The sequence below is a fragment of the Cygnus olor genome, chromosome 15 (genome assembly GCF_009769625.2).
Source record: "Cygnus olor isolate bCygOlo1 chromosome 15, bCygOlo1.pri.v2, whole genome shotgun sequence".
In the NCBI taxonomy this organism is placed as follows: Eukaryota; Metazoa; Chordata; class Aves; order Anseriformes; family Anatidae; genus Cygnus; species Cygnus olor.
The window spans coordinates 10566550-10594271 of NC_049183.1; the positions used below are offsets into that span (position 1 = coordinate 10566550).

The window sequence follows — 27722 nt, forward strand, 5'->3', positions numbered from 1 at the left end:
CGGGGCCTCCGTCCTCTTCTGAGCCTCCGCGCTCGGTGGTCGTGGAGACCCCTGGTGTGGGAGCGCGGCGTGAGAGGCTTTTTTCGGGAGGCAGCTCCGCGTTGGGCGTCCAGGGAAGCCGGAGGTAAAGTCTTCCTCTCAGCAGCTGAGTGAGAGTTCTGTGAGAGTTCCTGAAGGTTCTGTAAGAATTATTTGGTTTTCTCATGTCAAACAGGGGAGGCCGAGGCTGGCTGTGAGGCAGGGGGTGCTCTCCTCTCTCCTCTCCCCCTTACACAACAGCCCTGCACAAGGCAGAACTGAGGGGCCTCCCCTGGGACCCCTCAGGCCTGGAGAGAGATGTTTCCCCCTGAAAACATTTGTACACGCGTGCGGAGCACCAGCTGTGCTCCGTACTGCACCCTAAAGTTTTCTATTCCTTTCAAATACACTTCAATAAAACAAAAAGTGCCCCGATCATACTAGTTCTGTGAAATGACTCACAAGGCCTTCGTGGGGACAGCGTGGGGGAAAGTCTGGGGTAACTTATTTTTTGTGGACCATAAATCGCCTGGAGATTGCGAGATTAATTCAAAGTATGCTGCCTGGAATGCCTTTCCGATAAAATAATACCAGCGCTATCTTGAAGGACTTTATGGGAATTTGATAATCTTGGGTATTTAAAGCTCAGGCCCAGCTTGGGATATTGTGTGCGTGTGGCATGAACACCCGTGCTCATTGGACCTCCTTCTCCAGGTCGCTGCCTCTCCCTCCATTCTCCCCGTTTTATTGCCGCAATAAAATGACACAGGGCGTGCAACAAAACTGGACTTAGACCAGAACCCTCGAAATTGGACTCAGGCGTGGGAGGGGGTTGTTATCAGCTTTCAAGAGATGTTAAAATGTTTTAATCCAAGCACATGGAGGTGTTTATTCCTTCACAACTACAGTTTACCTTCCGGGGAAAAAAGTGAGCGCTTAGAGCATTATCTTGAACACAACTAAAGTGTGGGGGCAAGACGGAGTTGTGTCAGACTTCGCACTCCCAGGTAAAGTCCTTGCAGACTTCTAGTGTTTGCTGTATTCATCACCTTTCTGTAATAGTCCAATTTATGGTGTTGTCCTGTAATTACAGCGAGTTATTTGGGGCCCAAGTCTACAATTTGTGTTTGCACTAAGTAGCGTTTACTCATACAGACCATCCTTCTGAATGTGCTGTGGCTGTTTGCCTGAGCATGGGATGTAGAATCGCACTGTTTATTTCCCAACTCTTTGTCTGGAAGGCTTTTTACGGCTCTGGAAGCAGCCTATGAACAGTTACTATTACTTTTGTGTGAATTTATGCTAATGAGTGAAAGGATGTTCCTCCCTAAAAGGCTGACATGAAAATTTCAGGGAGCGAGTGCCCAAAGGAAGGTGTCAAAAAGGACTTATCCTTCCCTGGTGCTGGCCAAAGGAGCTGGCCGTTACGTAGCAGGGAGCGTGTTACTCTGTTAGGGGCAAAGCATTTGTCTTATTTCCTCTGAACGTTATGGAGCTCCAGGAAACCAACCAGGGTTCAGTGTGTTTGTTTCTAATTAGCACGCTAAGTTCAGTCATGGTAAATGGCAATGTAAGCATTAATGAAATATGCGTGTCTGAAAGAAATGATAAGGATAATTTATGTAGGTAGAATTGTTTAGAAATGTAATGATCTTAACATTCTCTAGTATCGTGCTGATGCGTGACATTTCAAAATACGTGTTTCTAAAGGTCCTTTTACTTTGTAAGCCAATGTAAATATTTTAAAGGTCTACTGAACTTCACATTCTCTGTGCCCTTCTTGACCTTTCCTAGTAGTTTCTGCTGTCTTCACGTATACACAATTTTTTGTTTTTATGTTATCTTTTCTAAGTTTTTAGTGCTGTAGATTATAAAGACAAAGAAAATAAAGCCTGAAAATGTGAAGTAGTGGGAAAGGAAAAAAACAAGAAAAAGTAGTTTTTAAAGAATACCCCAAAAGTGGAAAATGTAGGTAGAAAGGAAGACTCCTTAATTTTGGGTAATGATTAAAATAAAAATGACCAGCATCAGCTGAGAAATAGAAAAAAGAAGTGTTAACAGAGAAAATAGCAGGACTGTCTTTTCTTTTAAAATAAAAGAACTAACAATACTTACTTAAAACTTTTGAAATTAAATTTAGAAATAACAAGTTGTATTTTTATTGAAGAAAACCCATCAACCTGTATTCCTGAAATTAGATACTACAACAAATGCTAGTTACTGACACTAGTACAAAACAATATGTGGAAAATAATTTTCATGTCTTTTTTATGTTTTCCTATATCATTATACACTTTTTTTTTTTATTCCCAGATCCTGAGAATATTATATGTGTGTAGAGCATTTGGAAGCATTTTTTGCATTTTCTTTCTGTTGTAGTATTAGAATTATTAATAATAATTACTATTAATAATGTGCAAAATGGAAACCTCATTGAATACATTGGTATGCTCTGTCTGCATACCAACACAAGCATTTATAATAAATGGACTGAGATACTACTTTCATTTAGAAGTTTGCTTTATCACATTTGTCAATAGCACTGAATTTTGGGTGCTGCAGTGTTTGAATACTCACATTTGTGCGTTTGTTTAATTGCTTCTTAGAGGCTCTGAAGAGTACTTGCTAACTGCTGTAGGGATGAGTTCAGAGCAGGAGTATAATTGTGAACACTCATCATATATGCTCTCTGAACTGATCGGAATTAAAATAATTTGATTACGTTTTTTGTAAGCTTACATTTAATGTGGGTGGTTTCAATGGCCAGAAAAGGCAAAGAAGGGATTATTCTTAATTTGGTGGTGAGCCCGTCCTGTGGTCATTTGAGTCCTTGTACTGCATCTCAAGCAATAACTGCCTCTCGAGAATAGGTTAGAGGAGATCAGGTAGGTTAGTAGCACACCTGGTCCAGCCTCCTGTCAGGGTAGGGCTAACTTCAGCGTTAGGTCACTCAGGGCTTTGTCTGGCTGAGTTTTGAGAGCCTCCAGGAGGCAGAGGGCGAGGACCCAATTGGAACAGTTCTGTTTGAAATAACCCGCAACTCTGCACGTAAAGAAAACACTCTGCAGTGCTTGCTGGGGGAGGTATGCTGGTTGTGTTTTACATGGGGCTGTCTCCTGAGATACATCAGCCACCCAGCTGAGTTTCCTGTCCCTTGCAGGCATCCTCCATGTAGTAAGGAGAGCTTCGGCGCTGGGCTCTAACACAGTGAGTGCCTGTTAAGCAAACAGAACTCCTCTCCTTCCTCCCTTCTGCCTCACGCCTTCCAGACCTCAAAGAAAAATATTTGTAGGCCTGCAGTTGTGCGTAATCTCCTTGATCCTGGCAGTTTAAGAGATGACTCGGACTTGCAGCCTCTCCTGTGGTCCTTGCCATGGTGAAGATGGTTGGGTCCTCTCTCTGGTACGTGGCTAAGAGGAGCGGCCGGGTGAGTGCTGAGACTGGCAGGATTGGAGCCTACGTTCCTGCACGTAACTCTGTAAAGCGTGTGCTTTTGGTTTGAGTCCTGCCCTTGATTCCATGTTGGCCAGAGGTAGAATCACTTAGATCCGAGAGCAAAAGTGCTGTTGTGGGACCAGCTCAAAGTAAGCGCTTATATTTATTCCATGCAGAAGGCCAGTTCCACTTTGTAGCACTTAAGCTTTGGAACAGGATTAGCAGCAATAAAACACTTCCTCACGCACTTGTCAGCTTTCTAGAGTTGTGAAGATTTAATGAGAAAATGGTATTATTGACATATCTTTTGAAAAAGTACATACTCAGAAATATTCCTTTGAGTAAATATACATATTGCATAAAAGTATTACTGATTTTAATGAATAATTGTTTTCCGTAAGTTTTCTGTTTGCATGTCAGCAGCTTATACAAATACTCTTTGGAAACTATTTAAGTGTACTGTAATGACTCATTAATGTCAGCTCATCATTAGATCTTAACGTGTGTTTTAAACAGCATATTATGACTGCAACCACCTACATAAATTGTAGCTAAGCAGCAATCGCATATGCATGATATAGCCAGCTGCGGCCTGTTTCAGTCCCCGTGGTCATCAGCAGACATTTAACAAAAGAAAAGGTGTATATATACATATATATGTCTACACAGTGCGTTATTTAGTGGGATCAAACATTCAGAATCATCATCATAAAATTTTGTGAGCAGGAAATTAAAGTGACTTCATCAGCTTGTTTTTCTGATTGATCTATATATTTCTCAGTCTTTTGAACAATGTGTCTTAAAATAAAGTTTTTAAATACAAGATTTTTTGTTCCTCTGCTGGCACTTGCAAGGAACTTTTCAAGTATTTTAATCCCCTTCAAGATGCTAATACAAAAGCCAAGTAAAACTGACACAAGGTGTCATTCAAAGGAAGCATTTAAAACTTTTGAAGGTTTACTGAACCTTGTGGTCTGATTTGGTTCTGGTTGGTTAAATGGAGTCAGTCCATTTTTAAACTGATGCAGACAAGCACAAAAATCATTTAATTACATGCTGTTCATCGTCCTGAGCTGATTTCAGAGCAGATGAACTGTAACTCAGACCTCCAGGTCAATTCAATAAGATACTGAGCTCTCAGATCAGGGAAGACATTTAGTCAAGTGCTTAATTTAAGCATGTAATTAATTCACTGTACTTTGTGGGGGGGGGGGGGGGGGGCGGAGAGAACCGGAATTCAAGGAGCTGAAAAATGCTTCTGATAATCTCTTCTTTCTCCAGACCGCTGACATGGGGTGACAGATTTGTCTTTGAGATGAATGCTTTGGACATTTATATTTTATCTCAGTTGTCTCCCTTTGTGAATTATTTTGGCTATATTATAAGGTGAATTGTAACCAGTTTTCTTCTTTGTGGTTTTATTTTTGGGGACTGGAAAGAATGTATGGTATAGAAGAATGCATTTTCTTAAAAGACAAGGTGTTTTGGAAGTGCCTAGGGTTTAGACAAATTTAGGGTTCGAGGAAATTTAATAGCCAGTGCTATTAGCAATGCTAATCTTTATCTGCTGCTAATTAAAATATTTAATTCCAAACTGTTATACCCACATGTTCTGTGCTTGCTCAGTTCTTGCTGAAAGTAGCTGTGCTTGCTTTAATTCACAGGCTGTGCCCACTAGATGGCGAGCAAGCTGTGCACGAGGGAACAAAATCTTTGTGCTCGAGGCTTTCTCGGAGTGGTTTGTACTGTAACGGGATAGACAGTAGTAGTAAGCAAATGGGGCAGCCTTTATATTGCTCGTACACTCCAAGGGAAAAAAAAATCCAAGGCTGTGTAAGTGCTGTTAGGATGTTCGTGTTATTAGACTCTGAAAATGCCTTGGGATCTGTAACTTAGTTTTGGATGTCAGCATTAATAACGAGCCAACATCCTGGTGAAACTCTTGTTGCAAACTCCTAATCCGTTTAGGTTCCATGGGTTTATGAGGTGAGTCATGCCAAAAACGCAATATTTTAAATAACAACATACTTATTATTCTTCCTTTTCTAATTTGTCAAGCGGGGATTAGCTGACAACAGGTGTGTGCGTGCTGTTCCAAATGGATGAACTGGTTTTGCCCGATGCTGAGCATGGATACTGCAGCTGAACAGAGCACATGTGTGTTGCTGATGTGACTGAGAGCAGTGCACTGGTAGCTCTCACCCCAGTGTTAATACGCAGCGTTTGTTGCAGGGTGGAACAGAAGGGCCCCTGCTAGGGTGTGATGCTGGTGCTGGGCTAGGAACTGAACTTGTGACAGGTGTACAGTGGCATTTCTGTGAGTGTTTGCAGATATCTGGAACATAAATTTTGGTACTGTCCTTACTTCTTCCTTTTCACAGCTAGAATTTGATTATAGTTTGGCAAAAATCCTAGAACTGCATTTCCATATTATAAAGAAACTTGTAGCTCATTAACCTTCCAACCTAACCTTGTTAGCCTAAGCTCTTTTATGCGGTCTTACTATAATGGGGAATTACCAGAAAAACATTCAGGGAAGGTTGTATTAATAATAAACAGTTCAAAGGAAATACAATTACATTCTTCCTGTAACTTGTCAGTTAGCTGTTATCAGTACAGCTTCTAAAAATGTTACCAAAAAAAAAAAATCAGTTTCTATTTTTTTTGTAACAAAAGTGTGATTATTCCAAAGCCATACATGGAGGTTTTTGGATTGAGCCATACTGACATTTCTTTGGATGGACGCCTTATGAGCCTGCCTGCTGCTCTAACGCTGCACTGCTGCTCCAGGCAGCTGCAGAAGCAGAATATGACCCTGCTGGGCCCGCTCCTGCCTTCTGGACATCCCTGGCTGGTGCCAATGTGGTGATGCTTCTAGAGAATGTGAGGGCAGTAACAGTTGATGCTCAACAGCGCGGATCTGGGGAGCAATCTGTGCAGCCGCTGATGGATTTTCCTAACAAGGCCTACCACAAGTGTGAGGGCAGTCTGGAGGCAGCTGAGCGTGTCTCTGTAGCAGGCTGCAGACGGTGGCAGGGCCTGGCTGCACCGGGGGCTTCGCGTCCGGCTTGCAAACAGCCTGAGAAGAGAGGTGGCTGGAGGCAGCACGCTCTTGTGGAAAGGCAGGAAAATGGTCTTTGGGTTGGACCGGCAAAGTCCATTTTTGGAGGTTTTGATGGAGAGGGTGTTTAATCTGCTTGGCTGGAGGGTGGCAGCTCCAGGGTCAAACTACTGCAGTTCCAATCGCATTGGCATTGGAAAAACAGGGAACTTAGAGTGGCTCTGGATGGCTTTTGGGCTCCTGATTAACTGTCGTCTTTGAGGTTCCTGTAGATTTGCTGGAAGAGTTTGAATTGACATTCTTCATCATTGCTGCTCTGCTTTCTTGTTTGAAAATGAAAACCTGAGGGCTGTATCACAAGGAAGGATTCCTAGCCTGTTCTGGGTGGGTTTGCTCTAGGCCACATTGACTGCATCCACACCAGACATCACTCGGTTTGGGACACCGCTGGGCTCCAGCTGTAGGGCCATAACCATTACTCTGTTGTGTGTTTTTCAGTTCAAGCACATGAACTAATGAGAGCTGTGCTGCAGCTTGCCCTAGCAGAATTTGCGAGGAGCGATGCTGCAGGCGTGCAGCGCGTGCCCTGAGGCTTGGCACGAGGGCTGGGAGAGTCTGAAGGAGGATGGAGCTTCCCAGCACTGCAGTGTCTGCTGGGTGGAGAGAGCCAACCCCGACGTGGTTGTGCTTCTGTGGCCTTCAAGGTCGGTCCTTGCAAGGAGCTTTTCTTGGGGTGCACCTCAGATTTCATCTGAAAGGTCGGCTTGTGGCACAAGAGATCCTGTAAGGTGCGTTACACAGATGGTTGGAGGACTGGGATCTAGGAGTGAGCCAAGGAGCTTGTTTCTCATCCTCATCTCACAAACGAGAAGAAAGCATTTGGCTTATGATAACTGTGCACTGAGCCTCTGACCTTCAGTGGGGTCCTAAGGCAAAATTCTTCCTTAATATTAAGACAGCAAATGATCGGAGGTACATTGGAGTAAGAATTGGAATCGAACAGAACAGAGTAGAATTATTCTGTGTTGTGTTGTGCTATGGATGTTACAGCTGCTCTGTTGTATGGCTTCTGAGGAGGAAACAATTTCCTGCTTCTTTCTCAATGAGGACTGTAGTTTCAGCCTCAGGGCTTCCTGGGGATCTTTTAGAACTAACGGGGTGTCCTGGAACCAGAGGGCCTTGTGTCTGGGTGCAGTGGAGTTGCTTCTGTGCTGCTTAGACTGCTGCTCCATCCTAACATTCACTGTACCGGATGTAAAGCTTCTCACTAACTTCAGGGGTTTCTAAATGGATGATGCATAAACTTTGGAAGCTCTTTTTCTTGTAGAAGGGCTGTACAGTACTGCTTGGCCAAACTAGGAATGAAGGCGTGTAGTAGATCTTTTGCCTGATCTTGTCTACGAGACTTGTGGCTATTTGTTAACTTTAGGACAAAAATTTGGTTAAACTAGAATTAATGGGAGTTTTCCCTGTATTTCAGTGAAGCTCAGCTTTCATCTTCTATTGCCTTGATTTGTGTTAAATGCAAACTTTTAAAAGAGAAAACAGCAGAAACTCTTATACTGATAGGAAAGCGGTTGTGAAACAAAATTTGATACCATTTCCTCCTCCTTGCAGTCTGAAATTTGTTGAATGTACCATATTTTTATTACCTGCTGTTCATCAGTTGGTTGTAGTGCATACGGAGATGGAAGGTCTTTGTAAAGTCATTTTCCATTAGTATTATCAAGGAATACTCTTATTTTCCAGCTAAAGCATTTTGTGAGGTTTTATCACTGCCCACATTGTTACTATCGTAATGCTGCTTAGCAACTAAAAGTAAATCAAAAGAACAACAAAAAAACCCTGAACCCCCATCTTTATAACAGAAGGGCCTAAGCTGTGAAATTTGGATTTCAGTTTGGATCTGAAATTCCCCGAAGTTAGGGGATCTGTCAGTAGTTCTATATACATGAAGTGTACAAAGCTGTCAGAGCAGCCTGGTTCTGCTTCTGGGTGTTTTGTAGTTCCAGGTACAGACCGGGACACAGGGATGAAACGTACAGTATTACCATACATAGCAAGAAAATAAAAAAGGCAATTCTGATCGTCCCCTTTTTTGGAATACCCAAAAAAGATGTAGTATTTTACTGGGAGTTTATTCTAGATCTGTGTACTAAGTCCCCTACCTCCCCCAGCTGACAGAACAGATGGTTCATCTATGACTAAAATTTCTGAATCCTTCGAAATCCACACTGTGGGGAACTGAGGATAGGTCTTTCCTTCAAGAAGTCCCATACCTCCAGTCCTTTTTAATTCTCTGCTTCATGGCTATACAGGAAAACCGCTTCTGGTATTAACCTGGTTTGTTGATTTCTCTGGAAACTTCTGGGGGATGAGACGGCGTGCAGAATTAAGGCTGCTGATGGGAAATATCAATGCAGGTAGTACTTCTTCAGCACTGCAGGAGGAATGTACAGGCAGGGCGTCTCCACTCTCTCTTCCCTACGCTTTGCTGTATAACCCCGCAGCCTTTCAGCAGCAGAGCTCCTTTGTTGTGAGATCTGTGTTCTAGGGTGTGTGACCACTTTAGATCTACCTATAGCTCACAGGCAACTCTATAGGCAAAAAAGAGTATTGCAAATAATGAAGGTGAGGGTAGAGCTGTAACAGTCAGTGCAGCGATGACAACGGAACAAGGTCTGGCTAAGGGAAAGGCTGAAATCTGTTTATTATGGTTGGCTATGTATTCAGAATGGAATAATACTATAAAAAGAATAAAAACATCCTTGGCAGTCAAGGACCAAAATCTACTCGCAGAAAACAGAAGGTGAAGGACAGCACAGTAGCACATGGACAAGGAGATCGTGAACAACTTCATTGGTAGTCCCAATGAAAATAGTTACTGGAGTAACTGCAGGCAAGGAGGGAGAGAAGGATAGCTAACATCTTTTGATTTTTCCTTCACTGTGGGGAATTTTCCAAGACTTGAGGAGAACTATGGCACCTGCCTGGTGTCACGTCAGGAATGATGTCCAAATGACCAAGTCAAATAGGCTATGTAATTGGGAGCCTAAAAGAACGCACTGCTTACTTTGATGGATAACTTTTCAGAGAAATGAACATTTTGTTTTGGTGATTCACCAGCTAGCAGCTGGATATTTTTCCCAAAATATTCAGAAATACTCATCTCGCTAAGTGCCGCCAACAATTTGTGCTGTTTGGGTAATGCTAATGGGTTAATATAAAAATGTGTAATATTTGGTTAGTTCTTTCTTAGTTTGTGGGCCAAAATCGCATTTCTTCTCCAGCAGCAGCAGAAGGCAGTTGGAGAGGCAGTCCAAGTGGCTAGGTAGGAATTCCATTTAGTGTCCATTGTCCAGTCTGTCAAAATTCCTGAGCAAAATGAGAGCTGGAAAGTTGTTTCTGCTTCTGAGTTAGTCGTGGCTATCAGCACAGTTCACCAAGAAAGTAGCAGCGTATGAAGTAGGGCAATGCAATAGCTTGAGCTCTGTTTGATGTTACTGCTGGTCTGACTCATGGTGATCTAGATTTTACCCCAGCTGCCGAGGAGTTTGAGGTCTGAAGATGGAGCTCCCTGGTGCCACCCAGCCTGTAGTATCAGGTACATTGCAATTCCTGGGCTCCTTCCTCTGTGCCAACTTGGAGCTAGTCTCTTATTCTGTCTCTTTTTTTAATTTCTCCTGCCCCATCCACAGCTACTATTTACCAATATAATAAGTACCGTATAAAATAAACCAGGCGCACACATGCCCACAAACTAACAGAAGGCCCGTTCCCCGTTTTCAGCTGTCTAGCATTATGTTCCATTTCTTCTTGCCTTTTCTGCTCATTTTATGGCTCTTCCCCATCTCAGTTTCTCTCTGCACTCGTTGATTTCAGGTGTAATATTTCCCATATCAAATTTAGAGCTATAAAAATAGGCCACAGTGCAGAAAATATTTTAGAGAAGGGCTGTTATAGCTGAATTAGTAAGGTTATGTGTTGGCGAGTAGTGACACATTAATTTATCTATCCGCAGGGAATTGTTAGTGAAATTTCTTGTTTATGCCCTTTCACTCTTCCTCCTGATTCATTCTCACCTGTTTTCTGGGATTGTAGTGACTGTATAGAAATAGAACGTGACCTAAATAGCTCGGATTCACTACAGCAGAATTATCATGAAGCAAGAGGGCTAGCAGATACATTTTAAATGAGAATGTAACAGTAGATAGGTGGCTCTTTATTTTTTATGAAAGCGTGAAAATTCGAGTAACATATTTATTAAGTTAAGGCAACTCGGGCTGCAGCTTGCTTGGTATGCCTGCTGTACATACGGTGATGTGAAGTGAGCCGGAAGCAGCATCCTTCCCACTCCTTCCTCTTGCTTTTATTGATTTAAGTGAGGCTCTTGGGTATCTGATCCTATCGTGATGCCTGAAGATTTATTCCTGTGACTCCCCATGCATCAGCATGATATTATTCCACTTGTTCTCTAGAGAAAATAATTAAGCGAATTACTAACGCATAAAATACTCAAGTTAAAATGCTTAAATATTCCATTTGATGCAGTTATATATAGCTTAATGTAATTTTTATCAGACCAAAATAAGTGCAATATCCTCTTAGTCAGAATGCTTTGTGCAGAATCCTCTTAGTCAGAACGCTTTGGCTTTCATCTACATTAAATGGGATACTAATTAACAGTTGATTCCAATTTTGTCAAGGTTGCTGTGTTGTTATATTCTTAAACAAGCCCAGAAGGTGAAAAAGGTCTACCCTGCATATAAATTAAAACTAATCATTGGAGGTCAGTGCAATAGTGTTGTTACCGTATGTGAATGCAGACTTTTGAACTGCAGTTATAAATACTGTGCTATTATACAGGGCTTCTAAAATGAGACAGGACCTTAATCTATTGACTGATTTACAGCAGAAGTTGCTCCTGGGGAAGGCGTGTTAGTTCAGTTTAAGTACAGTTATTTTCTTACTCCTGAAATTGCTTAAATGCCATTTATTCCAGTGAAACAAACTCTTTTAATGTTTGGATTTCTCCATAGTTTTTAAGAGGATAAAAATCTGCAATAAATATTGTGAAACATTTTGTGTTACGTCTTTTTTTTTTTTTTTTTTTTTTTTCCTGGATACAATTCTGTTCAACTGGGAACAGAACTATCAGTTCCTCTTTCTTTTTTTTTCCCTCCTTAATTTTTGCCTTTTTCTCTTGATTCACTATGGAAACAGGCATTTTAGCTCCCAAACTTTGTAGTGAAAACATAGCTTGAAACCCTCCTTTCTATTGCAATACATGTGTGTGTCTGTGTGTGTCTGCTTGTATTCAAGTAAGCCAGCACTGAACATAACGTGTGCTGCAAGGACTGCATCCTAATACTCATCCGTCTTCAGGGGACTGTCCCAACCATTCCTGCTGTATCACTTTCCCTCTGTACTTAATACATCTGTGTAACAACTGTGCTGTGCAGGAAGTCGAGCACCGACCACATGTGAGAGTGACACGAAGAGAGGGAGAACGAATTTGTCCAGCAGAGTGGCGTATGTGTAGATTGCGTGGTGCCGATGCCCGCTTCCTTCACGGCAGTCGTTCTGTGCTAAGAGCTTGGTTTAACTCTTGCTAATTTCATGAGCTGAAACAGTATCTAAATGCAAAATTTACCTCTTATGTTTCTTTCCTGTGGGACACGATAAGAAAATACAAACTATACCATCACTGTTTCTTTGTTTTGCATAGTGGAAGAATGCAAAGCTGAAAGCTTGTGATCTACTGGCAGCATCACCTTCCTGTTGCGGTCGTAAAACCCTATGTATTTTATAGATAAAATATATTGAAGCTAACAGTGGTGGCATTTACTTCAACATTGTACGTTTTTATGCTTTGGCTCAGAGAGGAAAATGAAAAATAGATTAAGCTGTAGTATATTGTTGATTCATGCTCAGTATTGTACCCAGTCTCCATATAACAGAGGTTTTGAGCAGGTTCTGTGCTCCAACAGTTTCACAGCTCAAATCAATTTAGCAGATCTATGTGAAGTGCGAGAAGCTAATAAGTTTTGTTCATCTTTAAAGTAGCTTTTACGTCATTCTGTCTGTCCCCGCAAATCCTTTTCTCACCTTGACGCAGATGATGAGCTTTGGGTCAGAGGAATCTAATGCTAATTAATATTTCGGTCATAGAAAGACATGCAAATGCAAGAAGAAAACAGATATGCCAATGTTGATCTAAAATGTAGAAGGTAGGAGTGCATTGCTGAGGTATCTTACATCTGAGTAAAAAGGAGGACCTTTGTTTTTTATCTAGAACTGAAATGGATAGACCTTTTGGCACCTGGCAATTGGCAGTTATACAAGTAGTATGCAACTTCGATATCTATGTACAATTTTGATATTATTTGTGTTTTAAAAGAAAAAAGATGTGTTAGTATTTTTGGAACATAAATTGAAAACATTTCAGTGCTTGTAAGAATACCACAGTATAACAAAAATACACTGTGATAACTTAAACAAACAAACAAACAAAAAAACCAAAACAAAAACCAAGATCTTATTTATTGTTGTTTCTCCAAACTGGTAATTCATTGTCTATTTAAGGAGGCAGTCCTTAATCTCTGATCACACTTGCTTTTTGCAATACTTTTGTGGTTGTCTGGATCTGTAATGAAGTCCACTTGCATGGAATCAAGTCTGAAGTTTGAGCCACATTTGAGTTTGATTTTTTTTTTCCCTTCTGGTTATGGTCCAGGACAAGAGAAGAACCTCGTATATTTTCAGAGCAGAAGCCAATTGGTAATAGGCATAAAGAGTGGAAAGACAGCGGCCTGTCGTATCCTGCTCTCAGCGGTACCTGCCAGTGAGCTTATCTTTGTTGTCAGCTCCTCAGGCTTGCCAAGCGGCGTGTCTGGTTGTTCTGCTTTGACAAAGATAGGTGAAAGATAGAGCTTCCAGTCTTTGTCTTCTCCAGACTTTCTTCGGTGTGATGCTTTGTCCAGGATATGGAATTTGTCTGTTATATCCTCTCCATTGGTGGGCTTGGAAATTTGCACATTCCCACTGTTGAGACAGGAGAGCAGGAGAAAGGACCCAGGTCTACACCTGGGTAGAAGATTGCATTCACTGTAACCTGCCGCCATCTCTTTGTTTCTTTGTTCTTATTTTTAGGTCTCTATTATAAAGTATAAATACTTGTGTAAGTATAAATATATGCTTAACTATTGGCATGATGCAGACTAAAACACGGAGGTGGCATTTGAAGGGTGAGATAACTTCTTACGCTGTAAAAGATGCTACCCTAGTAAATAGCTACTGCGTGGTTTATTTCTGGAAGACACTGCATGGAGATGGTGTGATCCCACCTGAGTCTCAACGCTGTGCTCTTCTTTCCCACTGGGTCATACCAGGTACCCTCCTGCATCGAGCTTTACCTGGGCTCTGCATCTCTTGTTGTAAGTGACCTGGCACTGAAGCTTGGGTGTCACTTAATCTACCTCAATAGACTTACTGTGATAATATATTATCTTTTATTTCTTCAGGAACTGCTGAAGCTTTTTCCTGCACTGTTTCTCATCATTGTGTTAAAGCCCATCCTTGCACGCTTTGCCCGGCTGTTGTATGAATAACCTTCTAGGCAGTGTAAATTTGGGGGAGTTTGGTTTGAGGAAAAGTTTGCAAAACGAAGTTGTAAATGTTTGGGAAGTGTTTAAACTGAGAACAGTTTTGCAAGTTTCCCTTGGAGGTTTAAGTCTGATAAACTTACAGAACTGAAATACATTTTTCAATTTATATTCAAATAATGCTTCATTTTCTTTATTATGGATTTTTAAAATCTCCAAGGGTAACATTTCTCTATCAATGTCTTCTTTACAATAAGCCCAAACATAGCCATTGACCCTGAGAATTTTCAACAGAGGAGAACAGGGGAGGCAGTAAGTGCAATTTCAGCCCCCGTGTACCAGCCATCTCTTAATGTGCCAACTGTCACAACCTCCACTAACTCTGAAGAACTCTGGTCTTCGAATGATAGGAAGTCTAGAAATGACATTTATTTTGAACGTGTTATAAAATGACAGCTAATGCATTTCAATTATTCAGGAATATAATGTCAGATCCAAAAAGGATTCTAAGCTGATTAAATTTAGCCATAGTGTAGGCTCTCCTGTCTAAAATCGTGATCCTAAAACATCATGAGACCTCAACTTCAGGACAACTGAAGCTGCATTTTTTTCAATCATAAGTGACTGAAAAATATTTGAGATTCATTATTACCGGGCATAAGGAGGGGATGAACTAGATAATAACTTTCTAGTGATTCATGAAGCCAGCTGTGAGAGGAAAGCTTTAGAATCTAGACCTTATTCTTGGTGCTGTTTCTATATTTTATCTAGTTACTTTTTGCTTATGCAGTAAGTTTTTTAACATGAAATACAGGAACAGCTGATACTCCAACCATAATCATTTTTGCATGAGAGATGTCAATTACGGCTTTAAGTTACTTCACCTTGAGGGAGGTCTCAAACCTGGGTAGCAACTACACCAGTGATACACTATTAGAGGCTTTTAAAAATAATCTTGCTGTAAGTTGTGTTCTAGCTAAGGAAAATTATCACTTATAAGAAAACTTTAAGATTGTTCTCACTTTAGCAGTGTAATTTTAGAGTAACTCCACAGGTTTGAGTTGTTTCAAAAATGGGCCCAGTAGGCAAATTTAATTTTGCGTCTGTTTAAAGAGTAGTCAGCAGGGACTGAGCTCAGTCATGGCGTGGAGGCTGTTTGCTCGTCAGCTAATGGAAAGTATAGAAGAAGTATGCTGAAGAGAAAAAGAGAGATGTTCTTCAAGGTATTACAGAAATGTTAGCTGAAACTTTGTTCATTTGGTTTGACCCAAGAGGGTAATACTTACTCAGCTGGGAGTAAAATTGAGAAACTGGGAAAAGAGAAATAAGGGAAAAATGAAGAAATTAGGCTTCAAAACCTAGATTGTGATAAATTCCTAGTGGAAGTTTTAGTGGAATTCTTACAAAAGTTTTCAGAGTAACAGTTACAGCAAGACTGTAATTCCCTATTACCAGTTGTATCTGTGCCAGAGATTCAATGGTACTCAGGTTTGCAGTTACCCTTTTAAAAGATAACAATTTGTATGAGGAAAATATGAATTGTTGTTGAGAGCCAGGAAAGTGGTTGAGAATACCGTAAAAGATAACACAAACACGTTATGTATGCATTTTTGAGTGATATTTATATAAAGTAATTCAAGGGACAAATCAGCGTAGCTTCTATAAAGTTAAATCACAGCTTTCCAACTGCTCCAAGTTCTCGAAGGGTTTAATGAAACGCAGACAAAAAGAGAACTGGGAGCTAGAATATATTTAGGCATTCGGAGGGCTTCTGCTAGTGTAACTATGTATACAAAGTTATTAAGGAGAATTGGAGCAACTAAGGCAGGGGGAAAGTTCTGCCAGTTGTGCAAAATGCATGAAGAGGTAGGAAACAAAGAGGTCTGGCTGGAAAGGTCTAGAAAAGAGTCAAGCACTGGGGTTCCCTGAGGCTTCACCCACCAGCTGTTATAGTGCTGTGTTATCTTTCTGGAGTAAGGCTGAGATGTGGTGTGCCGATACTTTGTAATGCCACACATTTATTTAAATTAGGCAATATTAGAGAAGATTACTAAGGGCTCCATGAGAATGTAATAGGACTTGGTAATAAGATGTCAGATTAAATTCAATTTAGAGGAGTGCATGGGAATTAAAATATGAATGACTTCAGCATGCCCAGTTCCAAATTAATCCTTAAGAAAAGTGTATGATATTATATTGGATTATTTGAGAAACAATGTTTTGATTAACTAAAGCTTACAGTAAAAAGCTCAATACAGGCACAGATATTTTAAAATTGTCTGGGCTTGATCACTGCTCACTGACTATACCGATTCGATGAAGTGGCCCAGGTGCATGGGGCCCTGCCAGATTCGTGTGGCTTCATACCAGCACACAAGTGTCATCACAGTGGACAGCTTGGCAAGCCTGTGTCTGGCTTGTAGTTTTAAAAGTAAATTTCAGATGTTAATATACATTTATTTGTTGTTGTTGTTGTTTTTCCTGAAAACGAGAAAAAATAAATACATCCCAGCTATATTGAGGACATGGATTTTCCAAAGCTCTCTCTTCTGAGGGCAGATCAAGGAAATTCAGGGAGGTGCCTGCTTTAGACATGGACTCAGTTCTTGGCTCCTGAGCGGCCAGGGGGACGTTCCAGTGTCAGCCTTTCAAAGCTAAACAGAGAATTTATCACCTCATTGGTAAAAGCTTTAAGCACACAGATTGCTATAATATTTGAAGTAGAAAAATAGATCTGTGCTGAAAATGATCTTTGTGGATGTTTTCTGTTACGCCAACTAGTTACAATAATAGGCTGTTTCACAGCTCCCCAATCAGCAAAATTTAGTTCCATGGAGTCAGAAAAACTATAAATATTTTAGATGTTGGGGAGGGGGTGAAGAGCAAGTACATGCTCTTCTCAGAGAGGGAAGGAGAGTGAGGAGCCTCTGAAGGATGACCAACATGGCCTACATGCTGGGCAGGGGGGTGTCACTGGCCTGCTAACATGAGCTGTCTGAGTATTGCTCACTTTGAAACCCACAGATGTGACTTAAAGCAATGGATCAGGTTCTTCTGTCTTCCTAGGATCCATCTTCTGGAGTGTGAGGGGTTACTTAACTCTAGTTTTTATAAAAGGTAATGGTGCCATATCTTTTTGGTTCTGGCATTGGCTCTAGGCTACTTGTTCAGGAGGAGGCAGGCTGGGATTCCTCTCCTTTCCTACTGCTGAAGATCCAGATCAGGGATGCTGTGGTCACAGGACAGTGTGGTGAGAAGCCAGCGCATTATCTTCTTTGGCCTGCAGAAGCTGGGCCACGATGGAGCTAGGAAAATGGGCCTAGAGCAAAAGCATGGTCAGCAGTGCCTGATCCTGCCATCTGTTTATCAGGGAGTTATCTGGGCAGGGAGTCACTGGTCAGAAACTGGAAGTAATCCAGGGATCTGGGAGTGCAACCAACAATTTTCCCTTCCTCGCTGAATTCCACTCTGAGGGGTACTCCTGCTGTCCCTATGAGTGAACTGTCACTGTGAGGGGCTTTTGCAGAGATTTAGGCAGCATCTTTACTTATAATTTCTGAATTGTAATTAGCTAGGAATAGGCAATGAAATGCCTCTGAACCTATCAGAGTTTTGGTGTTCAAAACATGGGTGTTGATTGAATTTAGGTGCTGATATTTTTACTATTGCTGGAGAACAGATTTCTGGGTTCTATTGGATTTAACCAACCTCGGGAAGGCTATTCCCATAAAGACATTCCCAAGTTCCCAAGTTCCCAAGCGTCAAGCTGAGTGAGATTGATGTAGCCCTACAAGTACGTGGTAATACTATAAGCATCAATTTTCACTTTCCGTATGAAAAAAGATGGCTGCATTCATGTCTCTGAATGCTGAAAAGTAACAGCCCTGAACTGCAACCAAGAGAAGGAAATTTCAGCCTCGTGATGAAAACCAGTATTTTTCAGCCTTGTTTAACTCTGCTCCTTTCCTGAAACCGCAGGAGACTGTGCTGCAGATGGAAAGCACAGGATCACCTGCAAGATTCACAGATCTGCGTGTTATAATGAAAATTCTGCTATAATCTGTATATTGTGGCTGCTATCAAGTATCTGCAGTAAGAGCACTTACAACTCAGTTGTTGCAGATTTGACCCTAGGTCTTTTGTAACTTCTCTGCTAGTATATAGCGTAGCTCCTCTGGAGAGCAAAGGCAAATCCAATTTAAAATCTTGTCTGAGGAATGATGTTATCTTTAAAACAAACAAACAACAATATAAACAGAGTTAGACAGTACTCAGCAATCTGATTTTTATGATGCCTGTTGCTCCTTGCTATGTTGTATATTTATATGAGGAAGAAAGTGTTTTTAAGTGAACCAAAACACAAGTTTTTTGGATTATAATACCCCTTCAAATTTCACCAGGAACTTCTGATATCATGTACGCATATATGTAGGCATTATATACATGTTTATTTGCCATTTGACTCCTTATAACTTTTTAAAATATCCTGAAAAAGCTGCAAATGTTGTAGGATAGTAAAATTACCACAGACAAACATAACTAATGAAATGATATAATCTTTAACCTTAATTAAAAAAATAATAATCAGATGGCTGCATACGTATTCCCTTTGATTTCTCATTTGGAGTTGTAGGATAAAGATCTCTTCTAGGTTGTTCCCTACCTGTCATTTATTTATATGAAAATAATTCATGGTAAGCCTAAGAAGTGCAAAGTATGGACACTGGATATTAGTGCCTGTGTTTTGTTACCATCTTTCATATTTAATACATTGAATCTATTAATATCAAAGACAGTCTATAGAAATATGGAGAGCTGATACCACAATGACAATGGGGGGGGACGTGGGAGGGAGGGGACACAACACTAATAAAAGGAACTTAAAAGGTCATTTGTTTGGGAAGTAATGGTATTAAATCTGCAGTGATTTACATAGTACAGAAATGAATTTTTTTTTATTATCTTCAGGCCTTTGAAGATATTCCTATCCAAGAAAACTCTGCAGACTATACTGATAATGAAAAGCTAAGTGATTTGGAAAAGTATTTTCTCTTGGTAGAAACTTTCAATTCAGAACTCCAGGGAAAGAGCTTCCCAATTTGTAAGTAGAGTGGGAAGAAGGAAAAAGGAGTGCTGCTGACCTGATTCATCAATAGATAATATAAGGGAGATTTAATATAATATGCTATTTAATATATAATATATATACTATATAATATAATAATAAAGCAACAGCACCAAAAGGGAGGAACAGATTTTGATGTTTACACAAGGAAAGAAATAATGACAGTCATGAAAAATCTTAAGTTCAGAAAGAAATTTCTAAACACAGAATTTTGGCTGAGGAGGAATTATAATCTTATGACTGTGAAATCTAAGAGAGGAGTTGTAACTCTTTTCTGGCATTAAGCAATGAATTTAACCGCCTGCTCAGTTTTTCCATCTGATGCCATATTGTTTGGATAATGCACAGCGCCTATGCTGGTAGTTTGTCATCAAAACATTAATGCAAGGTCCAAGTATACTGCCAGTCTCAGGCACTCTGAAGCAAGACAGATTTCCCCAAATCAAAGGGCTGGCTTAAAGTGAAACACGAGGCTTTAAACTTGTTTGGGGTTATTTTTATTTTAGGTTTTTAAATGGAATTTCATAAAAGAGATTAGTAACAATGCTAAGATGGGACTGCATGTTGAATTTAATGTATGGAACCTTATATAAAGGGTAAACATTTTGGCCTGATTTATTTTAAAACTTGCAGAGTTTGGATTTTAATCCAGAGAGAAAATGGGTTTCAAAGTCAGTATTGTGTTCAGGCTCATCTCTAGACATGACATACATTTTTCCAAGTCTTAAGAGTATGCAGACTGCAGAGATATATATAGTTGAGATTATAAATGTAACACAGAGTGTGACAGTTTTTGCAGAAACTTTTCATTGGTTTTATTTGTTGATACTTTACTTAGTACATGTGCCTTTATACATTTTAAGCAACTGAATATATTTAATCTATGCATAAGAGCTTAATTAAACTGAAGAGGACAACAATCCCAGTTAGATCATGATGGGATTAAAAAGGAAGGCCAAAACATACAGTTGTGGACAAATACTGGGAAACTTCCTATGTATTCATAAAATTGTCACTACAGTGTGTTCCAAAACTCCACATCCCTTAACCAAGAATCTTAGCGCTTCCAATAATGTCATCCACATAACTAACAAAACTCTGACCCTTAAATTGTGCCGCCTTACGTACACACATTGATTTGCTGTCTGCTGAGGAAGTAATAGCCTGCTCATTGTCTGACGACAATTCGGGCATTCTTGTCATTTTCTCTGTTGGTTTATCTGTACCTACCTACTGCGTAATACTCTTGGAGAGGACTTTTGCTCTCTGCAGTTCTGCAGCAGTCTTCGTGTAGTTCTTGGAGTCCCGTGGACTTGGAGTACACCGTGTGAAATATTCCCTGTCAGTAGCCATTTACGCTTGGGCTCTAGTGAGACTGCTCACCTTGTCAAGTGCTTATCACCAGGTAATATGAAAAGTTCTGTATTTAGAGAGAGGATGTTATCACTTCAGTTCTGTGTTAATAATAACTCTTTTCAAATCACCATGGATAAAGGATGTCCCAATTTTTTTCATTGCTGGCAAGAGAAGTATGCCTAGTCATTGCACTTAATTTCTGCTATGGTTGTAGCATCTTATACTGATGAAGTTCAGTCTTAATTTTTAGTTATCTCTGGATATTTAAAAATTTGTTTGAACAGTTTTTAATCTAAGGTTTTGGTGCCATCTAGAAGGACATTGCTCGCCTTTTCCGAATGTTCACAGAATTGTAAGGAATTCTGTGCTTTTGTACTTTCTTCCATCAGTACAGCTACATCTGTCACTTACATCCAAATAATGTATGACCAGCTTGCTTTGCAACACAGAGGATCAGTATAGCCTGCTTACTGGTACAGATATGAATAGGGAATGTATGTTCTTACGGTTTCTGCCGTCCTTGACCTGCGACACTGTGAATCTCGTGGCCTACAGACGTTTTCCAAGTTGTGTGGTCCCTGTTTATGCCCATTTTGTTTGCTTCATGTAGCTCATATTGCATCCTTTTCATCTTTAGACTCCATGGAAATAATTCTGGGGGCTGTTCAAATCGTAAGCGTCAAATCAGCCTCACACTCAGTTCCTCTCCCTGCTACCTCCAGCGTCCAGGTCTCGCTCTGTGCAGGTGAAACCAGCAGTACCATGGGAGGCTGCAGCCCTGTGTTAGCTCATGTTCCGGCTTTGCAATCTCTCCTTCTCACCTCTCCAGCCCTGGTGGCAGGCACAGCATTCAGGCAGTAAGTCGCTTTGGGGAGTGGACTCGGCTTGCTAATCGGGATCTGTCGTACGGCTGTGTTCTGCTGCTACAGAAATAGTTGTGTCAGCTCCAGGGGAGATGAGAGGCACAGGGGTGGGAATGAGTGCTTGGGATTGTGAGGCACTGCCTCTTCCCATCAGCTTTGCTGTTATGAATGGATTTGTTAGGCCAACCAACAAGCAGGAGATATTCTCCAAGGAGGCTGCAGAGGTGGCCGGAGCCAGGCAGAGTGGGTTCTTAGATTTGAGAATTGCTCTACATTGTACATTGGTACCTCAACAGTTTTTGCCATGGGCAACAATTGTCTGAAAACATCATGCTTAAGAAGGTTCTCTCTCTCTTTTTTTTTTTTTTTTTAATGAAAACAGAGCTGCTGAGGTCAGATCTACAGTTGAGCCATTATAGCACTACAATGTAGGCAGGAAAGGATTTTTTTTCCCTTTGCAGTCTCTTTCAATTTGTTTTTAGGAAGCACAGAAGCGTAGCTCTATTCATACCCAAAACAATGTGTTGTACCAGTATCATCTATACTTTAATTGTAATTTTGGATGATGTTTAAAAACATGAGCAATACCTTTGTTATTCACATGCTTATTCTTTGCAAGTTTGTTTTCCCATAAAAAACACTGTTAGAACATTGTAAGAAATAAAACATAGTGAAGTAAAGTATCCAGAACTAGCATGGCTATGACTGCACTGAGAAAAAGATGCCATGTTCATTTGGGAATTACCCTGTTTCTATTGCTGTTAAGTTTCTGAACATGTCCATGGTGATATATATACTTACATTTACAGAACTCTGAACAGTGTCTAACTGAGTTTCAGACTTATGTAGTTAATAAAAAAGCCAATTCTCTTCAGACAGCCTTGAATTCTTATTAAATGTATAAGTTTCCTTTTAGGCAGCAGGTTTCTACATACTGGATGCCTCAGGCTAAAGCAAAAAGAAAAGGGAACTTGTATACGTTCGTAAGTATAATGCAGAAAGGAAAATCTCCTGCTGCTGCCAAGGCTTCAGCTAATTCATTTGTAAGGTGTTACCCCCTTTAGGAAGGGCAGCTAAGAAATACGACTTGTGGAGAACATCATTCTATTTCAGGCTCTCTCAAGTAACTAGTGTACTTCTAATTAGAAAAAGCAGTGAAGGGGGGAAAGCGACTGCTGCTTCTTAATAAACAATTTTATATGTCCTGCACAAAGAGCAATGGAAGTCCAATTGAGAATTTTCCCTAGAATTAATGGGACTAGTTGTAGAAATGATACTTAATATAAGAAATGAAAAAACGAGGTCTGAACTAATAAAGCCTCACAGTAATACTGTGCGTTAAGTGTTGTTTCTTACACAGCTTGGAAACCAAGGCAAAGAGAAGTTATACAACTTGAATATAGCATGGGTTTTGTGGTAGAGCCAGGAAAAGAATCCAGATTATTAATTCTTGACAATGTCTTCCATCCCACTTAGAAAACAACTTTTTATAATGCTTCGAGGCAGTAAAATCATTGACATATTTGTGATAAAATTGCATGTTGACAGCATTGTCTTATTTCAAAAGCAGAACTGAATCAAATGCAGTAATACAATAAAAACTGCACTTCTAAATAGGATGCTCTTCACAGCAATACCAGAGTACTTGTAAAACCTACTAAAATCAGATTTTTCTTTAACTCAATTCAGAAAGCGTATTGCTGAAAAGATACTCATAAATGAAGTGCTGCTGCGGGCTTTGCCATTCAGCTTAATTGCTTTCATTTCCAGGCCAAGTGGCTCTCCTGAATTCTGCATTGTTTCCCTGTGCCTAACGAATAGCTAATATTAATTCCTCATGGAACTCATCCTGTATACCTGAAGGTAGGAGGGCAGGTGGGGATGGATGTTTTAAAATGGCTCAGCCTACCTGCTGAGGGGTGGTCGAAGTGACAGCAAATATCTTGCCAAATAATTACGAGTTACCTGCGTATCACCGGCACTTCTGGCTAAGGCTAAATACTTTTAGGTGCCCAACACAGCAGTAGTTCTTGAAGAAGTTACTGCTGTGAATACACACGTGACAGTCCTTATCTAAAACGTAAAAGTTAAAAAGTGCTTTGGAACCACTGAATCACTGAAATACTGTACAGGGGTTTAAATGCGAGGAGCAGAATCATTGTTCTGGTAGAGACTTTGCAGATGACGGTAGCAGAAGAAGGAACGCTCACGAAAGGTGCAGAGCCTTATGGAGTGATTTGCTGAGAAACTGGATGTGACAACACTAGTCAGTCTAAAAAAATAACAGCCCACAAGTTAAAACAGTGGAACAGCTTTTCCTTAAAGTGTGGTGATGAAGACAAACAGACGAATGTAGGAGGAATAAAATAAATCAGCTGTTAACACCCTCTTTGAAAGCACTTTTAAAAGAAAATAAAATTACTTTTTAGTGCTTTTGAGAAATACTTTCAACTTTTCATCCTTTTAAAGAAGAAATTAAAGAAAGTATCTCTTAATTCTGTACTTAATAAAAAAAAAATAGTTGCCCAATGCTGTGAGTATTTTCACATAATAAGAAGTGTTGTGTCAAAATGACAGCTGTTAGTTTTGAGAACAGATATCCTTCAGCTCTATTTTTAACAAATGCAGTAAGATGACTTAACTACCATCAGCTATCACGACTTTGGCCTCCGGTCCAAATCCATTTAATGCAAAACTTTGAGGAGGAGATGGGCTTTATGCTGGGAAGAGAAAATTAACAAATTTGGGTCAGAGAGTACTCCAAGTTTGAGGGTTCTGTGCCAAGAACAGTTTGTAACTTTCTGCCTAGACTTCACAAATCAACACCAGCAGCTATAATTGGACTAGCAAACAAAAAAGAGCACAGCATAAATAGTCCTGATACAAGATGCTCAATAATGACAGTTCACATAAACAAATGATCCCATAATCTTTTCTAAATTCTAATGGGATTTTTTTTTTAACCTTATTTCCTCTCTATTTCTACCAAAACAAATGGTAGTATTGTTTTGGTTCTTATAATCTGTTCAACCCCAGAAAATCAGGGCTGTAAGCAACTACAGCATACGTAAAGTTTTTTAGATGGTCTGTCTTTCCATGAAGATACTCTATGCAATATTAAAAATTATAATCATGCAACTGAAGCGATGTAAACTCCAGTTCTAAAGAAACAAAGGACAAATAAAGTGACTACAGCAGGGCTCAAAGCAGAATACACTAATCAGAACTTCCCCAGAGTTCAGAAATGGGTATATCGGTAGGGTTTTGCTTACTTCAGGTGTGATGAGAGTACCTGTTTAATTTTGAAATAGAAAATACTGTTACATTTTATTTTTTGAAACAAACCATTGAAAATTGAGTATCAAGACAGTGATTTGCTTTTTCATTCTAACTCCTAAACTCACAGGTTGATAATTACTTTGCAGCAATTGTCAAATTATTAAGGAGTGGAATATTTTTACCTGCCTGTGCTGATGAAAAGGGAAATGGTTATATTTTCTGATTTTGAGTATCTCAGAAGCTGTATAACTCCTTTAAACAATTGCGTTGCTACAGCCTATTGGGTACTTACAAAACTTGAGCAGCTTAAAATTACTTTCCTATCTTCAAGTGCTGTATTTTTGTTGTTCTTGTAGTAGCTGTTTTTTTGAGGGGGTAGTCTCTCTTGTTTCAGTTTGCTGTGACGCATCTGCATTGAAAACATCATTTTACAATTTGGGGTATTTAAGACAGTATTCCTTCCTGCACCCGTATTTCTTTTTGAATAATTAGTAGAAGAGAGACATACCAGTATCACAAATAAACACCTTTTAAATGATATTATAGACTCAGTTTTCAAAGGACGTGGCAAAAAAATTAATATTCAGGCAGACATAACCAAAATCTGTTCTTTATCATCAGGATCCCTGAAAGTAGAACATCATAGACCTGCCTGAGCAATGAGGGAGGTTTGAAAAAGGAAAGAATAATTTGTCTCTGCACTGTGGAGGCAGCAGTGGGCATTAGGTAGGATGACCCTCGCTGTGCTCAACTCTGCTGGTATGGAAGCTTCAAGGGAGCCCCAGCTCGCCTGACTGGCCTCAGCTTGCACGTGCCTGAGCAGGACTGCTATGCCACCATTGTACATTGAGTTCTTGGTTGTCATTCCTGTCTCTGAAACCAGCCTGCTGGGGGGCTGTGTGAATAACTTGGCTAGTGTGCTGCTCTCAGTGCCCACTATGTATGTAAACATCCGTAGTTATTAATCAGGTTCTGTGCTTCATATTTTAATTCTGTAGTTTGTCATTTCAACAGAGATTTTCAAATCTAAGAGTATATTCTGGTAATTTTAACCAAATTTGTTGCTTACTGATTAAAAGGATGTGTATTTGGTCATTGCGTGGCAGATAAGGTAAAATGCCTGTGAGGTTGTGGTGTGTGTTTGAAGTAGTTATGTAGATGTTTTATCTGATAACTGCTGGTTTGCTTTAGCTATGTAGGGGTTGGTGGGTTTCTTTTTGTTGTTGTTTTTTGTTTGTTTGTTTGCTAACTTGCAATCAAAACTAGAGACCCAGGTGTATCAGATGGCACCGATTAAGAATTGTAAATTGTGGCCCTGTATCTTTTAAGTTAATACACTTGATCATAGCTCAGAAATGCATTAAGAAACTTAAACCTATGAATTAAGTGCATGAAAACATTGCTTAGAAGATCTTGCAAACTCTGTTCCATTGTGAACAAACTGCACCCATTATTAGCAGTGGGAAGGGCTGATTCTTACAGTGCTTTCTGCTGGTGGATTTAGAAAAAGTCTTTACATGGGATTGTTGTAACTCTTTGCAGGTGAGAAGGTTGAGACAGAGAGAAAAGAAGCAATTTATCCAAGGTCACCTAGAAAGCTAATAATACTTCAGGAACGAAAACCAATGAATCCTGAGGTGCATGCTGTTTTCCTTCCAACTGTTCCAAGTTTCCCGAGGAAACAAACATCTCCACTGAAGTTTCCAATCAGCGTCTGGTAAGCATTCAGAGAAAATTGTTACTTCTGCTGTGAATTCCTAGTTTTAGTGTTTGATTCAAGCAACATTATACTGTTAATCACATTGTCTATTTTTTTTTCTAATTGATACCATTATAATTCCAGTGCTGTTTTTTGAAATTAATTCAGTTATTTTTTATTCAGTTATTTTTTGCCAATGCAAGCGAAAGCAGTTTATTACAGACTTTCTACATTAGAATTCCTAATGTTTAGTCTTTTAAAGAGATGCCTCCTGCTGCAATATATCTCACAATCTCTTTATATAAATAGAAATTCTGTCAAAAGCAAAAGTAGAGGAAAGGCCTTAATTTTACATTAAAGTTCTTATTCAGATTCAATTTATTAAAAAAAAAAAAAGGAATTACTTTTGTCATAGTTCTTGACTATACATGAAACTGTTCAATTTATTTCTGTGAATGGTATCCTGCTCCTTGGAGACTTCCTCTAACTGCCATATAAATCTGAATGTCACAAGGTCTGTTTACTCAAGACAATGCGGTTCTTACTATGTCAATAACAAAAGCTGCATTTATATTTTAAACTTCTGATGGAAACGTTGATTAGAGTTGATTGAAATTTTTTTAACAAATAATTTTCACGGATTTAATGGAGCTGGTAACTTCTTTTTTAGCTAGTCTAGCAGCCTCTAGGTCTACTGAGACTATTCAGCTCTGTCACTCTGTGATTCTGAGTAGTGTGTGTTAATGGACTTGCAGATGACTTTGCTAGGAATAAGGTAAGGTTGTCCCTGTGTGCTGGCCACTCAGCTGTTGTAAGCAGTGTTAGTAACCACAAAGATTTGTAGACTTTCAGGCAGGATTATGTATGACTAATCATGCTCTCACTGGAATTGACTGACATTTTGGTGATGGCTTCAGTGCCGCAGAAGTAAGCCTTTAAGAATGAAATATTTTCTGTGTTATAAGGATACCCTTCCTATTACTGCAGCAAACCTAACACTGAGGAATGGCTGCTCAGTGCACTGAAAAAAGAGATCATGTGAAAACAAGGTAACAATGCAGTGTTTCGGCATATCCACAAGGTTTTGATGAGTAAACACAGACAGATCTAATTCTGATGCTGTCTAACTTGTGGATACTTGACTTTGCATGCCAATAATACTTCTCAAGATAAACTGTGTGTACAATATGATCTGAAATTGAATAGCTGCCTTTCCTCATCTACAATAACATACACAGAAGCATCTGGTCTGGCTGAAATGTACATGTTTGCCAGACATTTG

At 39.8% G+C, this 27722-nt stretch overlaps 1 long non-coding RNA gene across 1 annotated transcript; it reads left to right on the forward strand.

Annotated features, from left to right (window-relative positions):
- LOC121078763 lies at positions 1–27722 on the forward strand. Its single transcript, XR_005824729.1, has 3 exons — positions 1–124; positions 26284–26458; positions 27406–27722. It is a non-coding gene; the product is annotated as an uncharacterized LOC121078763 (long non-coding RNA).